The sequence below is a fragment of the Ovis aries genome, chromosome X (assembly GCF_016772045.2).
Source record: "Ovis aries strain OAR_USU_Benz2616 breed Rambouillet chromosome X, ARS-UI_Ramb_v3.0, whole genome shotgun sequence".
Taxonomy (NCBI): domain Eukaryota; kingdom Metazoa; phylum Chordata; class Mammalia; order Artiodactyla; family Bovidae; genus Ovis; species Ovis aries.
In genome coordinates this window covers 72,655,658-72,673,720 of record NC_056080.1, presented here as the reverse complement: position 1 = coordinate 72,673,720, position 18,063 = coordinate 72,655,658, and the positions used below count along the sequence as shown (strand labels likewise).

Here is an 18,063-nt window from a genome sequence, read left to right as displayed (position 1 = left end):
AGAGTTGTCAAGAATACACCAAAGAACTATACAAGAAAGATCTTCACAACCCAGATAATCACAATGATGTGATCATTCACATAGAGCCAGACATCCTGAAATGCAATGTCAAGTGGACATTAGGAAGCATCGCTATGAACAAAGCTAGTGGACTTCCATTTGATCTATTTTAAATCCTAAAAGTTGATGCTTTGAAAGTGCTGCATTCCATATGCCAGCAAATATGGAAAACTCAGCAGTGGCCACAGAACTGGAAAAGGTCAGTTTTCATTCCAATCCCAAAGAAAGGCAATATCAAAGAATACTCAAACTACTGCACAATTGCAGTAATCTCACATGCTAGCAAAGTAATACTCAAAATTCTCCAAGCCAGGCTTCAACATGAACTTCCAGATGTTCAAGCTGAATTTTAAAAAAATAGAGGAACCAGAGATCAAATTGCCTACATCTGTTGTACCACGAAAAGAGAAAAAATTTCCAGAAAAACATCAATTTCTGTTTTATTGACTATGTGAAAGCCACCTGATCTGCCTCCTGATAATCTGTATGCAGGTCAAGAAGCAACGGTTAGAACTGGGTAATGAAGAACAGACTGGTTCCAAATCAGGAAACGAGTATTTCAAGGCAATTTATATTGTCGCCCTGCTTATTTAACTTATATGCAGAGTACATCATGAGAAATGCTGGACTGGTTGAGCCACAAGCTGGAATCAAGACTGCTGGGAGAAATCTCAATAACCTCAGATATGAAGATGGCACGTCCTTTATGGCAGAAAGCAAAGAAGAACTAAACAGCCTCTTGATGAAACTGAAAGAGGAGAGTGAAAATGTTGGTTTAAAACTCAACATTCGTAAAACTAAGATCATGGCATCTAGTCCCATCATTTCATTGCAAATAGATGGGGAAACAGTGGAAACAATGACAGACTATTTTGGGGGGCTCCAAAATCACTGCAGATGGTGACTACAGCCATGAAATTAAAAGAGGTTTGCTCCTTGGAAGAAAATTTATGACCAACCTAGACAGTATATTAAAAAGCAGAGACATTACTTTGCCAACAAAGGTCCATTTATTCAAAGCTATGGTTTTTCCAGTAGTCTTATATAGATGTGAGAATTTGACTATAAAGAAAGGTGAGCACCGAATAATTGATGCTTTTGAACTGTGGTGTTGAAGAAGATTCTTGAGAGTCCCGTGGGCAACAAGGAGATCTATCCAGTCCATCCTAAAGGAAGTCAGTCCTGAATATTCATTGGAAGGACTGATGCTGAAGCTGAAAATCCAGTATTTTGGCCACTGATGTGAAGATATGATTCACTGGAAAAGACTCTGATGCTGGGAAAGATTGAAGGAGGGAGGAGAAAGGGCCCACAGAGGATGAGATTGTTGGATGACATCATCTACTCAATGGACATGAGTTTGAGTAATCTCCAGGAGTTGGTGATGGACAGGGAGGCCTGGCATTGTGCAGTCCATGATGTCACAAAGAGTCAGACATGACTGAATGACTTAACTGAACTGTCTGACTTCACACAGCAAGACAATCTCTAGGCCCATCTGTGTTACTACAAATGGTATTATTTCATTCTTGTTTAAAGCTAAGTAATATTTCATTTCAAATATGTACCAAATTGTCTTTATCTGTTCATTTGTTGATGGACATTTAGGTTGCTTCCAGGTGCTAGCTGTTGTCAATAGTACAGCAATGAACTTTGGGGTGCAGGCATCTTTTTTTTTTTCTTTTCTTTCCCTCTGCTCCATGTCCTCCCAATCACAATACAGACAAGGCACAGGGCCTTCCTGGCCTGAGGTGTATATGGGGTGGGTTTACTCTGCCTCCTCTTTCTATACAGTGTAAGAATACAACCTGTGGCAAGCATCAGAGGCTGGTGTGCATGTATCTTTTTGAATTACGGTTTTATCCAGATAAATACCCAGTTGCTAGATCAAATGGCAGCTTTACATTTAGTTTTCTAAGGCACCTTCATACTGTTCTCCTCAGTGGCTGTACCAATTTACATTCACACCCACAGCATAAGACAGTGCCCTTTCTCCAGATTCTCTCAGAATTTTTTTTTTTTTTTGTAAATATTATAGTGATGGTCATTCTTACTGATGTTAGGTGATAGATACCTCACTGCAGTTTTTGATTTGCATTTCTCTAATAATTACTGGAAGTAAAAACCTTCACATATGCTTTTTAGCCATCTGTATGTCTTCTTTGGAAAATGTATATTTACATCTTTTGCCCACTTTTTGATCGGGTTGGTTTTTTTTTGTTGTTGTTGTTGTTTTATTGAGCTACATGGGCCACTTGTATACTTTGGTGATTAACTCATTGTTAGTTGTTTCATTTGCAAATTGTTTTTCCCATTCAGTGTTGTCTTTCTATTATGCAAATAGTTTAATATGTTGTGCAAAATTTTTAAGTTCAAATAGGTTCCATTTGTTTATTTTTATTTTTTATTACTCTATGAGGTGGATCAAAAAGATCTTACTGTGGTTTATGCCACAGTGTTCTGCCATTATTTTCCCATAAGAATCTTATAGTATGCTGCCTTACATGTAGCTTCTTAACCCAACTTAAGTTTACGTTTGTGTATGATATTGGAGACTATTTTAATTTCATTAGTTTTTGTGTGTAGCTGTCCATTTATTCTAACAGCACTTACTGAAGAGACTGTCTTTTCTCCATTGTACATTATTCCCTCCTTGTCATAGATAAGATGTTCATAGGTGCTCCAGTTTATCTCTACAATTTCTATCTTGTTCCACTGATCTATGTTTCCATTTTTTTGTGATAGTACCATACTATTTTAATAATTGTACCTTTGTAGTGTAGTCTGAAGTCAAGGAGCCTGATTCTTTCAGTCTGCTTTTCTTTATCAAGTTTCATTTGTCTATTTTTGGTCTTTTGTGTTTTCATACAAATTGCAAATTTTTTGTTCTAATTCCATGCAAAATGCCATTGATGATATGCTAGAGATTGTATTGTAGATTGCTCTGGGCAATGTATTCATTTTGACAAACTTGATTCTTCCAATCCAAGAACATGATGTATATCTCCATCTATTAGTATCATCTTTAATTTCTTTCATCCATATCCTATAGTTTTCTGCATACAGATTTTTTTGTTACCTTAGGTAGATTTATTCCTAGAAATTTCATTTTTGATGAAACTTTAAATTGAATAGTTTGCTTAATTTCACTTTCTGATCTTTTGTTATTAGCATATAGGAATGCACAATATTATTATGCATTAACTTTGTACCCTGCAATATAAACAAATTCATTGATGTGCTCTCATATTTTTCTGGTGGCATCATTAAGATTGTATATGCATACTATCATGTCATCTGTCCAATAAAGGACAGAAATGGTATGGACCTAACAGAAGCAGAAGATACTAAGAAGAGCTGGCAAGAATACATAGAAGAACTATACAAAAAAGATCTTAATGACTCAGATAACCTCGGAGGTGTGATCCCTCACCTAGAGCCAAACATCATGGAATGTGAAGTCAAGTTGCCCTAAGGAAGTATCACTATGAACAAAGCTAGTAGAGGTGATGGAATTCCAGTTGAGCTACTTAAAATCCTAAAAGATGATGCTGTGAAAGTGCTGCACTCAATATGCCAACAAATTTGGAAAACTCAGCAGTAGCCATAGGAATGGAAAAGGCCAGTTTTAATTCCAACCCCAATGAAAGGCAATGACAAAGGTTGTTCAAACTACCACATAATTGCATTCATCTCACACTAGCAAAGTAACGCCCCAAAGTTTCCAAGGTAGGCTTCAACAGTACGTGAACCAAGAACTGCCAGATGTTCAAGCTGGATTTAGAAAAGGCAGAGGAATCAAATTATCAACATCTGTTGGATCATAGAAAAAGCCAGAGAAATCCAGAAAAACATATACTTCTGCTTCGTTGAATACACAAAAGCCTTTGACTGTGTGGATCACAAAAAAACTGTGGAAAAAACTTTCAAGAGATGGAAATAACAGACTCCCTTACCTGCCTCCTGATAAACCTGTATGCAGGTCAAAAAGCAACAGTTAGAATTAGACATGAAACAGTGGATGGGTCCAAAATTGGGAGAAGAATACATCAAGGTTGTATATTGTCACCCTGCTTATTTAACTTATATGCAGAGTACATCATGTGAAATGCAGGACTGGATGAAGCACAAGCTGGAATCACAATTGCTGGGAGAAACATAACTTCAGAGATGCAGCTAACACCATCCTTATGGCAGAAACCGAAGAAGAACTAAAAAGCCTCTTGATGAAAGTGAAAGAGAAGAATGGAAAAGCTGGCTGAAAACTCATCATTCAGATCTTGACATCTGGTCCCATCACTTCATGGCAAATAAATGGGGGAACAATGGAAACAGTAACTTTATTTTATTGGGCTCCAAAATCACTGCAGATGGTGACTGCAGACATGAAATTTTAAAATGCTTTCTCCTTGGAAGAAAAGCAATGATTAACCTAGACAAAATATTGAAAAGCAGAGGCATTACTTTTCCAACAAATTCTGTCTAGTCAAAACTTTGTTTTTTCGGTAGTAAAAGTGTGAGTGTTGGACCATAATGAAAGCTGAGTTCCAAAGAATTGATGCTCTCTAGCTGTGGTGTTAGATAAGACTCCTGAGAATCTCTTGGACAGCAAGAAGTTCAAACCAGTACACTGTAAAGGAAATTAACCCTAAATATTAATTGGAAGGACTGATTCTGAAGCCAAAGCTCCAATACTTTGGCCACCTGATGCAAAGAACTGTTTCCTTGGAAAATAGCCTGATTCTGGGAGAGATTGAAAAGAGAAGGGGATGACAGAGGTTGAGATGGTTGGATGACATCACCAAGTTGATGGACATGAGCTTGATCTAGCTCCAGGAATTGGTGATGGACAGAGAAACCTGGTATGCTGCAGTCCATGGGGTCACAAAGAGTCGTACATGACTGAGTAACTGAACTGAACTGAACTGATCATGTCATTGGAAAACAGTGATAGTTTTACCATTTCTTTTCCAATTTGAATTCCTTTTACTTGTTTTTCTTCTGACTGTGATGGCTAGGACTTCCAAACCTATGTTGAATAAAAGTGGTGAGAGTGGACATCCTTGTATTATTCTTGATCTTAGGTGAAGTGCTTTCATTTTCACAAATAAGAATGATGTTTCCTATGGGTTTGTCATATATGGCCTTTATTCTGTTGAGGTAAGTTCCATCTATGCCCATTTTTTAGAGTTTTTGTCATACATGGGTTTGCATTTTGTCAAAACTTTTTCTGCACCTATTGATATGATCATATAGTTTTTATTCTTCAATTTATTGATGTGGTGTATCATTTTGTTTGATTTGCAGATATTGTAAAACCCTTGCATCCCTGAGATAAATCCCAATTGATCATGGTGTATAATCATTTTAATGTGTTTTTGGACTCAATTTGATAGTTTTGTTAAGGTTTTTTGTGTTTATATTCATCAGTTACATTGGTTTCTAATTTTCTTTTTTGTGAGTGACTATCTCTGGATTTGCTATCAGGGTTAACATGGCCTCATAGAATGAGTTTGGGAGTTATTCTGCAGATTTCTGGAGGAGTTTCATCAGGATACATCTCAAATCTCCTGTAAATGTTTGACAGAATAACCTTATGAAGCATCTGGTCCTGGACTTTGGTTTAATGGTATTTTTTATTCCCAGTTTCAATATCAGTACTTGTGATTAGTCTATTCTTATTTTTTGTTTCCTCTTGGTTGCGACTTGGAAGGTTGCACTTTTGTAAGAAATCATCCATTTCTTCTAGTTTGTTTATTTTATTGGTGTATTGTTGCTTCTTGTTGTCTCATAATCTTTTGTATTTCTGTGGTGTAATTTTTTTTCATTTCTAATTTTGTTGAATTGAGTTCTTTCTCTTCTTTCTTCTTACTAAACATTTATAAATTTTGTGTATCTTTTCAAAGAACCAGCTTTTTGTTTAATTGACCTTTGGTACTGTTTTTTCCCCTATTTCATTTATTCCTGCTCTGGCTTTTATGACTTCTTTTTTTTCTACTCACTTTAGGCTATGATTATCCTTTCTCTAATTACTTTAGATGACAGGTTATGCTGTTTATTTGGAATTTTTCTTGTTACTGGGCTATGATAGTATTTCTATAAACTTCTCTCTTAGAACTGCCTTTATTCTGTTTCATATGTTTTGGATCACTATATTTTCATTTTTATTTGTCTCTAGGTATTTTTTAATTTCCTTTTTTATTTCTTCAGTGATCCATTGGTTGTTTAATAGCATACTGTTTAGCCTCCACATCTTTGTGTTTTAGTGTTTATTTTTTTCTTTTAGTTGATTTATAATCTTACTGCATTGTGGTCAGAAAAGATGTTTGATATGATTTAAATTTTCTTGAATTTACTGAGTTTTAATTTGCTGTCCAGTATGTGATCAATCCTGGAGAATGTTTCATGTGACAAGAATGTGTGTTCTGCTGCTTTCTGATGGAATGCTCTTCAAATATCAGTTAATTCCATCTGATCTAATATGGCATTTAAGGCCTCAGTTTCTTTATTGCTTTTTTTGTCTGGAGGATCTCTCCATGGATGCAACTGTGATGTGAATGCCTTCCAGTATTATTTCATTACTGTCAGTTTTTTCATTTATGACTGTTAGTATTTGTCATATATTGAGGTGGCTCTATTTTGGATCTATCTATCTATCTATCTCTCTCTCTCTCTCTCTATATATATATATATATATATATACAATTGTTATAACTTCTTGGGCTGTTCCCTTAATCAGTATGCAGTTTTATTCTTTGTCTATTGTAACAGTGTTTATTTTAAAGTTGCTTTTTTTTTTTAATATGAGTATTGCTAATCTGGACATGAGTTTGAGCAGTCTCCAGGAGTTGATGATGGACAGGGAAGCTTGGTGTGCCACAGTCCATGAGGTCACAAAGAGTCAGACACAACTGAGTGACTGAACTGAACTGATTGCTACTCTCCAGATTTCCTTTGGTTTCCATTGGCATGGAATACCTTTTCCATTCCTTTACTTTCAGTCTGCATATGTCTCTAGATCTGAAGTGGGTATCTTGTGCTGCTGCTTCTAAGTTGCTTCAGTTGTGTCTGACTCTGTACGACCCCATAGACGGTAGCCCACCAGGCTCCCACCATTCCTGGGCTTCTCCAGGCAAGAACACTGGAGTGGGTTGCCATTTCCTTCTCCAATGCATGAAAGTGAAAAGTGAAAGTGAAGTTCCTTAGTCGTATCCAACTCTTAGTGACCCCATGGACTGCAGCCTACCAGGCTCCTCTGTCCATGGGATTTTCCAGGCAAGAGTAGTGGAGTGGGGTGCCACTGACTTCTCCAGGATATCTTGTAGACAACATATATAAAGGTATTGCTTTTGTATTCATTCAACCTTTCTTTTGATTGCAGCATATAATTCATACATTTAATGTAATTGTTGACATGCATGTTTTTATTACCATTTTATGAAAAAAAAATGTCTTTTTGGTTGGTCTTTTTATTTTCCTTCCTCTTTTGTTCTCTTCTCTTGTGATTTGATGACTAACTTTAGTATTGTGTTTGAATTCCACTTTCTTTTGTGTGTGTGTGTGTGTATTGAAGAATTCTGGTTTGTGGTTACCTTGACGTTTTGATATAGCAGTCTATATATAAACAAGATCAATTCAACTTATTGGTCTCAATATCAAGTGCATTTACAGTGTCCTACTTTTGCACTCTCCTCTTCTCATGGTTGTTAGTTTTGATAACATATTAGCATGCAGATAATTTCCTATCTTTATTGCTTGCCTTTACCAATGAGCTTTTCCATTTGTAATTTTCTTGTTTCTAGTTGTGACATTTCTTGCTGTCTAGATAACTTCCTTTAGCATTTATTGCAAATCTGGTTTGGTGGTGTTAAATTATTTTAGCATTTTCTTGTCTGTAAAGCTTTTGACTTCTCCATAAAATCTGAATGAGAGCCTTGTTGTATAAAGTATTCTTTGTTTTAAGTTCTTTCCGTTTATCTTACTAAATATATCATGCCGATACCATCTTTTTTTGTAGATTTTCTGCTAAAAAATCAGTTGATAAATTTATGAGAGTTCCTTTGTATCTTATTTGTTTATTTTCCCTTGTTGCTTTTAATATTTTTCATTGTCTTTAATTTTTGTTAGTTTGAACACTGTCTCATCATGATCCTCCTTGTGTTTATCCTGCCTGAGACTCTCTGCACTTCTTGGACTGGGATTACTCTTTCTTTTCCCATGCTAGAGACATTTTTGTCTATTATTTCTAAAAATATTTCTTCAGGTACTTACACTCTCCTTCTGAGACACCTATAATTCAAATGTTGACACATTTAATGTTGTCTCAGAACTCTTAGATAACCCTCGTTTCTTTTCATCCTTTAATTTATCTTAATCAAATAATAATTGCTTTACAATATTGGTTTGATTTCAGCCATACATCAACATGAATTTGCCATAGGTGTACACATCTCCCCTCCCTCTTGAACCTCCCTCCCACCTCTCATGTATCTAGGCTGTTACAGAGACCCTGTTCCTTGGCAATGATTTCCACCATTCTGTCTTCCAGCTGCTGTTCCCTTCTTCTGTCGCATATAATGTGCTACATTTTTTTTCTAGTGTGCTTTCCACTTAACTCATTGTATTGTTCATCTTTTTTTTTCTTTAGATCTTCTAACTGTTCCCTAAACATTTCTTGCATGCACTCTGCACTCAATCTGTACCTCCATTCTTCATTGATATTTTGCTTTGACTTTACTATTATTACCCTTAATTATTTTGGGGATAGACTGCCTAGCTCCACTTCACTTAGTTTCTCTTCTTCTCTTGCTTCTTCCTTTGGGATATATTCCTCTGTAATTTCATTTTATCTAATTTTTTGTGATTGCAGTTTTCATTCTGCATGCTACAGGGTTGTAGTTCTTTTTACTTCTATTGTCTGCTTCCTTTTTGAAAAGGCTGATCTCCAGGGGTTAGTCCAAGTTTCCTGGTGGGAGGGATTTTTTTTTTTTTTTTTGTAGTTGTTGTTGTTGTTGTTCCCCACTGGTGGATGGAGCTGGGTCTTTTCTCTCTGGTTGGCAGGGCCGTGTCAAGGGGTGTGTTTAGCAGACAGCTTTAGGCTACGGAAGACTATAATAAGCCTATGATGGTTGGTATTGTGTTCTCACCTTGTTGGTTGTTTTGCCTGAAATGTCCCAGTCTTGGTGAGAAAATAGCAGTCTCCAACAGGGCTCACTACAATAAGTACTCCCCAGAATTACCACCAGTTTCTTTTTTTCTGCAGAGAATCAGCTGTGCCCTGTTACAGCAAGAGATCCTCCAATACAAGTAGATAGGTCTGTCTTAAACACTCATAAGGTCACTGTTGTTTCCCCTGGGTTCTGGTGCACATGAAACCCTGTGTGTACTCTCCAAGAGTCCAGTTTATATTTGCCCCAGTCTTTTGGAATTCATATGTCCTGCTGGCCTTCAAAGCCAGATACCTAGGGGCTAATCCTCCCAATGACTCCCAATGGGAGTCTGAAATGAGGCTCAGAACTTTCACTCCTATGGGAGAAACCCTGCAATATAATTATTGTTCATTTTGTGGGTCACCTGTCAAGTGTACATGAAATTTGTTTTTATCACAATTGTTCCCCCTGCCATCTTTTTGTGGCTTGTTCTTTGTCTTTTGATGTAGGGTATCCTTTTTTGTAGTTTGAGCATTTTTTTTTTGTCAATGGTTTTTGAGCAGCTATTTGTGATTTTAGTGTTTTGATGAGAGGGAGTGAGCTCATGCTTTTCTCTGCCATCTTTTCTCCACCTCTTTCCATTGCCTAAAAATTTTATTGATGAATGTTCACAATTGTTATAAAAGAAGATACCTATTCCCTCACAGCCTTATAACTCAGAGGAAGGCACAAATTGCTTTGTCAATTGTAATATACTCTGTACTACTCAAGTTTCAGATGAAGAAAAAAAGGAACATATTTAGATATTGTAAGCAGAAATAGATTCAATTCAAGAAACTGAGTGCCTAATATATTTATGGAGAGATTTGATGTCTGGGCTTTCACTAAAACTGCAGGACTCAATAATGAAAAAATATACCTGGTGGCTCAGATGATAAATAATCTGCCTTCAATGCAGGATACCCAGGTTCAATCCATCGGTCAAGAAGATTCCCTGGAGAAGAGAATGGATACTCACTCTAATATTCTTGCCTGGGGAATTCCGTGGATGGAGGATCCTGGTGGGCTACAGTCCATGGGATTGCAAAGAGGTGAACTCGAGTGAGCAACTAACATCTTCATTAAAAAAAAAAAACATAATAGTATGCATAATCATAACTTGCATAATCAGAAAGGTGGAGATCCAGTTAGAATTTAGTGAACTTGTTGGTCTCTTGAATACACTGCTGGATTGTTATAATCAGGAAACAGGGATCCATGGTTCGGTGACCACCATCAGCAGGATTACCATTACAACGGCCTCCTGTCAACCATGAATCTAATGACCTAAACCTGGAGTGGGGGTACAGTGAAAAACCTAATATCTCCACAACTATGCTTGCCAACAGAAATGGGAAGAGAACTTCTAACTTCAGCTTATTAAATCTCAAACAAATACTATAATTGGCAGAAACTTGTTCCTATCTAGATCCCTAGGTAGAGAGCCTGATCAATGATACCTAATATTTTCAATAAAATGTGAGAATAGCTTTAGATTTACAGGAAATTTTCAGAGATATGATAGAAAATTTCCGCATACGTTGCACACAATTTTAGCTATTGCTAGCACCTTTCATTAATATGGTACAATTGTTGCAGTTAATGAAACAATATTGATGCACTATTATTATATAAATTCTATACTTTATGTGAATTTCCTTAGTAATTACCTAACGGCTTTATTTCCTCTCCTGTGATCTCATCCAGGACACCACATTCCATTTAATAGTCATGTCTCCTTAGGCTCCTTCAGTCTGTGATGGCTTCTCAAGCTTTGTTGTTTTTGATGACTCTAAGAATTCTAAGTACTGGACGATTGTGTTGTAGATTGTTTACAATGACTTTACATCTTGGCTTTTTCTCATGGTTAGACAATGTTTATGGTTTGAGGGGGTGAATACCACAGAGATGAAGTGATGTTCTTAACACATCATATCAAGTATACATTATATCAACATAAATTATGATTATTGATATTGACTTTGATTACCCACCACAGGTAATTTTTAAGGATGTCAATATAAAGTTAATTTTCATTGAAAGTTAACACTTTCAATGTTGCTATTGTTCAGTTGCTAAGTTGTGTCAGAAGCTTTCTGACCCCATGGACAGTATCATGCCAGGATCCTCTGTGCTCAAATTCATGTCCATTGAGTTGATGATGCTATCTATCTCATCCTCTTTTGCCCCCTTCTCCTTTTGCCTTCAATTGTTCACAGTATCAGGGTCTATTTCCAATGTGTTGGCTCTTTGCACCAGGTGACCAAATTATTGGAACCTCAGCATCAGTCCTTCCAATGAATATTCAGAGTTGATTTCCATTAGGATTGACTGGTTTGATCTCCTTACTGTCCAAGAGACTCTCAAGATTTTGCTTTAGCATCACGATTTGAAAATATCAATTCCTCAACACTCAGCCTTCTTTATGTTCTGACTCTAACATCCAAAATGAGGTCTGGAACAGTTACAGCTTTGAGTATATGGATCTTTGTCAGCAAAATGATGTCTCTGCTATTTAATACGATGTTCTAGGTTTGTCACTCTGGAGGAGGGCATGGCAACCCACTCTAGTATTCTTGCTTGAAGAATCTCATAGGCAGAGGAGCCAGGAGGGCTACAGTCCATAGGGTTGTAAAGATTAGGAAACAATTGAAGCAATATAGCACACATAAACAATAGGTTTGTCATAGCTTTCCATCCAAGGAGCAATATTCTTTTAATTTTATGGCTACAGTCCCCTGAACAGTGATTTTGAAGTCCAAGGAAGTAAAATTGTCACTGCTTCCTCTCTTTCCCCTTCTATTTGCAAGGAAGGGATGGGACTGGATACCATGATCTTAGTTTTTTAAATGCTGAGTTTTAAGTCAACATTTTCACTCTCCTCTTTCACTCTTACCACAAGGCTTTTATTATTATTATTATTTTACTTTACAACAAGGCTTTTTAGTTCCTCTTCACTTTCTGCCATTAGAGTGGTATCATTTGCATATCTGTGGTTATTGATATTTCTTCCAGGAATTTTGATGCCAGCATGGGATTCATCCAGTGCAACATTTTGCATGTTATACTCAACATATTCATTTAAATTGAGTAAGTGGGATGAAAACATACAGCCTATTTGTACTCTTTTTACAATTTTGAACAAGTCTATTGTTCTATGTCCAGTTCTAACAGTTGCTTCTTAACCCACATACAGGCTTCTCACTAGACAGGTAGACAGGTAAGGTGGTCCAATAGTCCCATCTTTTTAAGAACTTTCCATAGTTTGGTGTGATTCACACAGTCAAAGGCTTTAACATAGTCAACGAAGCAGATGTTTTTCTGGAATTCCTTTGCTCTATCCATGATTGAATGAATGTTAACAATTTGATCTCTGATTCCTTTGTCTTTTAGAAACTTAGCTGATACATATGGAAGTTCTTGATTAACATACTCCTGAACCCTATTGTGAAGGATTTTGAGCTTAACCTTTCTAGCATGTGAAATGAGTGCAATTGTATGGTAATTGGAACATTCTTTGGCATTGCCCTTCTTTGGGATTGGAATGAAAACTGACCTTTTCCAGTCCTGTAACAACTGCAGAGTTTTACACATTTTCTGGCATATTGAGTGCAGTACTTTAACAGCATCTCTTTCAGGATTTTCAATAGTTCAACTAGAATTCCATTATCCCCATAGCTTTGTTCATAGCAGTGCGTCCTATGGCCCACTTGACTTCACACTCCAGGAAGTCCAGTCTAGGTGAGTGACCACACCATCCTGGTTATTCAGGTCATTAAGACCTTATTTTGTATAATTCTTCTTTTTATCCTGGCCATCTCTTCTTAATCTCTGTTCTATTGTCTGCAATCTTGCATGAAATATTATTTTGATATCTTGAAGAGATATCTAGTCTTTGTCATTATTTTGCTTTCTTTTATTTCTTTGCATTTTTCATTTAAGAAGAACTTCTTATCTCTCCTCGCTATTTTCTTGAACTCTGCATTCCATTGGGTATATGTTTCCCTTTCTACCTTGCCTTTCTCTTCTCTTCCTACTTCAGCTATTTGTAAAAAATACTCAGACAACAAGTTTGCCTTTTTGCATTTCTTTTTCTTTGGGACAGTTTTGATCATGTCTTCTGTACAATGTTATGAACCTCTGTCCATAGTTCTTCAGACACTCTGTCTACCAGATCTAATTCCTTGAATCCATTTGCCACCTCCATTTTATAATCTTAAGTTGTTTGATTTAGGTAATGCCTGAATGCTCTAGTGGTTTTCCCTGCTTTCTTCAATTTAATCATGAATTTTGCAATAAGGAACTTGTGATTTTATCCACAGTCAACTCCAGGTCTTGTTTTTGCTGACTATATAGAGCTTCTTCATCTTTGGATCCCAAGAACATAATCAATCTTATTTTGGTATTGAACATCTGATGATTTCCATGTGTAGAATTGTCTCTTGGGTTGTCAGAAAAAGGTGTTTGCTATGACCTGTGTGTTCTCTTGACAAAACTCTGTCAGTCTTTACTTTCTTCATTTTGTACTGTAAAGCCAAACTTGCCTGTTATTCTGAGTATCTCCTGATTTCCTAATGTTTTATTCTAGTACCCCATGATGAAAAGAGTACATTTTTAGTGTTTGTTCTAGAAGTTGTTGTAGGTCGTCACAGAACTGATCAACTTTAGTTTCTTCAGCATCAGTACTTGAGGCATAAACTTGTATTTCTGGATGTTGAACAGTTTAACTCGGAAACGAACTGAAGTGATTATGTCTTTTTTGAGGTTGCACACAAGTACTGCATTTTGGACTCTTTTATTGACTATGAAGGCTACCTTATTTCTTCTACAGAGTTCTTGCCCACAATGATAGATATAATGATCATCTGAATTAAATTCACCCTTCCCCATCCCTTTTAGTTCAATAATTCCTAAGGCGTCAATGTTCACTCTTGCCATCTGCTTAGCCCCTCCCAATGTACCTTGATTCATGGACCTAGCATTCCAGGTTCCAATGTAATATTCTTTACAGGGCAGACTTTATTTTCACCACTAGACACATCCACATCTGTATATAATTCTTTCTTTGGCCGAGCTACTTCATTCTTTCTGGCTCTATTAGTAATTCCCCTTCACTCTTCTCCAGTATCATATTGAGACAACTTCTGGGAATCTTCTGGAACACCTATAATTAGAATGCTGCGACACTTAATATTTTCCCAGAGGTCTCTTAGACTGTCCTCATTTCCTGCTATCGTTTTTTCTTTATTATGCTCTGCTTCAGATATTTCCATCATTCTGTCTTCCACCTCACTTTCCTGTTCTTCTTCCTCAGTTATTCTGCTATTGTTTCCCTCTCGTGTATTTTTTTTTACTTCAGTTATTATGTTGTTCAATGCTGATTGTCTGTTGTTCTTTATTTCTTCTGGGTCTTTTTAAAACATTTGTGTGTGTGTGTGTGTGTCTTCTCTATCCATACCTCCATTCTATTAATCTGTGCCTCCATTTTAATATCAAGATTTCTGATTAACTTAAGTATAATTACTTTGAATTCTTTTTTTGGTAGATAGCTTATTTCCTCTTTGGTTTTGTGTTTTGTTTTCTTTTTTTTTTTCCCCATGTTCCTTCATCTGCTGCATGTTTCTCTGTCTTTTTGTTTTATTAATTTATTGTACTTGAAATTTCCTTACCATAGGCTGCAAGGTCATATTTACTCTTATTTGTGGAGTCTGCCACCAGTGGATGGGGTTGGATCAATGCCATGCCTTGTGCAAGTTTCCTCATTGGGGGCACTAGTGCCTGTGTTCTGCTGAGTATTACTGTGTCTTGTCTCTCTCAGGGACTGTGCCACATCCAGTGATGTGTTTTGGGATGTTTGTGAGCTTGATATGGTTTTGGGCAGCCTGTCTGCTAATGGGCAGGATTGTGTTCCTGTTTTGGTAGTTGCTTGGCATGAGGCATCTTGTACTGGAGGCTTCTGGCCTTTGGGTGGGGTCAGGCCTTAGTGTTAAGATGTAGCCCTTTGGGAGCACTCTCCATGATTAATATTCCACGTAGTCAGAAGTTCTCTGGTGGTCCACTGTCCAGGAGTATGTTCTTCCATCTTGCAGGTTCAGACCTTCCCTCTCGCTAGGACACCAATACTCCACAAGCCACATAGCACAGAAGAGAAACATAAAGAAAGAAATAGAAACAAACAAAAAAAAAACATACAAACAAATAAAGGACAGAAAATATCCCAAGACAAATGTTAAAAACAACACTAAACAGATAAGTACACACAAAGAAGCTCACACACTCACACTTGCAAATGAAAAGGAGAGAAAAGAGAAAAAAAATAAGAACCAAAGAAAAGAGAGCAATGAAACAAACAAAAAACATAAGTAGAAACACACATTAAAAGCTAGACCAGCAAAAAGTTAAAAATAAAACAAAAATATGGGGGCAAATGCAATGTAATGCAAAAGTACTTTAGAAATAGAAAAATAAATTTAAAAATAAAAACATTAAACAAGGAAAAATGTGAATACAAATAAAAAAGAATAACAAAAATGACAATAGAACTAAATGAAATAGAAAAAGACACACACACACATACACACACATGTATATATATATATATATATATATATATATATATATATATATATATAGAGAGAGAGAGAGAGAGAGAGAGAAGTAGTAAGAAGAATATTTTCCTGCATCTCAGTTATCTGTGTCCTCACTACAGAGTGAACTCCAACCAATCTGCCTACTCAAGAAGTCTTCCAGTATTTCTAGGAAGGTCTCTGGACCTGATGTGGGCACTTTGGGTCAGCTCAGACTCAAATCTGACCTTACTTCCTTTGTACTTGCTTCCAAAGTCCACTATTGCCCACAGAGTCCACAACGTTTTGCCAATTGTGGGGATTTAATCCAGTGCTCCTGAGGCAGCATGAGTGAATTCCTTTTCTCTTCTTTGGTCACATAGCTCCTGGTGCTTGGCTTTGGTTTTGGCCTCAACTCTATCCCTAGGCTGCCCTCTGAGTTCCGTTCCTGCCCAGACATGAGGGGGCAAAAGCAGTGGCTGCTTAGGATCCACTTGCTCAGTTGGGGCAGGGAGAGGTAGGAATATGGCAGATATAATTGGGATGTGTTGGCAGTGCTTATAGTAGCAGAGACCTGGGAAAGTTGCTACAGCCTGAGCCAGGTCATGAATTATTTCAGGGGAATTGGCTCTGTGTCATGGGTCCGTTAGTAGTGTCAGGCTACACAGGCTTCTTGGAATATCTGTGCTGTGACCTGTTCACAGCTTTGTGGCACCTGTCATGCCCACTTCTGTGGTCAGAGAGCACAGTTTTGTCTTGCCTCATCCTCCTACCTCTGCCACTCATGCAGGCTCTGGTGGCAGCTGGCCATTATGCTTACCTCTAGGATCACAGACTGCAGCCACAGCCATGACTAGTCCTGCCTCTGTCTGTTGCAAACGTTTTGACAGTGGCCAGCCAGCATGCCTAGCTCTGGGGTAGCAGAGCGCAACTTCGGCCTTTCATACTTCTGGCACTCGAGAAGGCTGAGTTACGTGGTCTGCAAGTTTGTGGGTCCCCATGACAATGATCTCTTGCCTCTGTCAGGTCCAGGCTTTCTCCTGGACTCCCTTGTCTGTGCCATACCAGTCCCCTGAGAGTGTCTTCACAGAAGCTGTCCCTAGTCATCTCCTTGTGGCCTGGCCTCTGAATCCTGAGCATCAGCACCCAGTCTCTGGTCACCACAGTGTGCATTTAGAGTTTCAGGGTGGGAAATTCTCAATAAGTGAAAGTTGCTCAGTCATGTCCAACTTTGTGACCTCATGGACTATACAGTCCGTGGAATTCTCCTGGCCAGAATACTGGAGAGGGTAGATTTTCCCAGCCCAGGGATGGAACCCAGGTGTCCTGCACTGCAGGCAGATTCCTTACCATTTCTGTGCTGAATTCTCACTGCTTTGTCTTCCATGCAGCTATTGCTGAACTCCTCTCTTAGATTCCAAAGCTCCCTTTCCCTTCTTATTATAGGATTTACGAATATGTGGAAATTTTTCATCTTTCACAGCTCCCTGCCTAAGGCACAGGTCCTATCCTGATTTATTTGTCTCTTTTTTCCCCTTTACTTATTTTACCCTACCCCATTATATGGAGATGAGCTTATGATTTTCAAAATCTGAGGTCTTCAGCCAGCATTCAGTAGGTTTCCCGTTGGAACTGTCCCACATGCAGATGAATTTTTGATGTATTTGTGAGGAAGAAGATGATCTCTATGTCTTACTCCTCTGCTATCTCAAAGTTCTCCTCCAATTGATTTTTAAATTTTACTTACATTATGGTTCACAGTGTTGTGGTATAAAGGTCCATGGGTTTTTATAAATGATGTATGATGTATAGATATCATATTGTAATACTAATTATCATACCACCTTTATGGAAAAAGATAAAGAACTAAACAGCCTCTTGGTGAAAGTGAAAGAGGAGAGTGAAAAAGTTGGCTTAAAGGTCAACATTCAGAAAACGAAGATCATGGCATCCAGTCCCATCACTTCATGACAAATAGACAGGGAAACAATAGAAACAGTGACTGATTTTACTTTGGGGGGCTCCATCACTGCAGATGGTGACTGCAGCCATGAAATTAAAAGACACTTTCTCCTTGAAAGGAAAGTTATGACCAACCTAGACAGCATATTTAAAAAAAGAGATATTATTTTGCCAACAAAGATGCATCTAGTAGTCGTGTATGGATGTGAGAGTTGGACTATAAAGAAAGCTGAGCACCAAAGAATTGATGCTTTTGAACTGTGGTGTTGGAGAAGACTCTTGAGAGT

The 18,063-nt window shown here is 37.5% G+C and overlaps 1 non-coding gene across 1 annotated transcript; it reads right to left on the bottom strand.

Annotated features, from left to right (window-relative positions):
- Positions 1-1,758: 1,758 nt before the first annotated feature.
- LOC114111826 (small nucleolar RNA SNORA51) lies at positions 1,759-1,889 on the bottom strand. The gene has a single exon (XR_003587565.1). It is a non-coding gene; the product is annotated as a small nucleolar RNA SNORA51 (small nucleolar RNA).
- Positions 1,890-18,063: the final 16,174 nt, after the last annotated feature.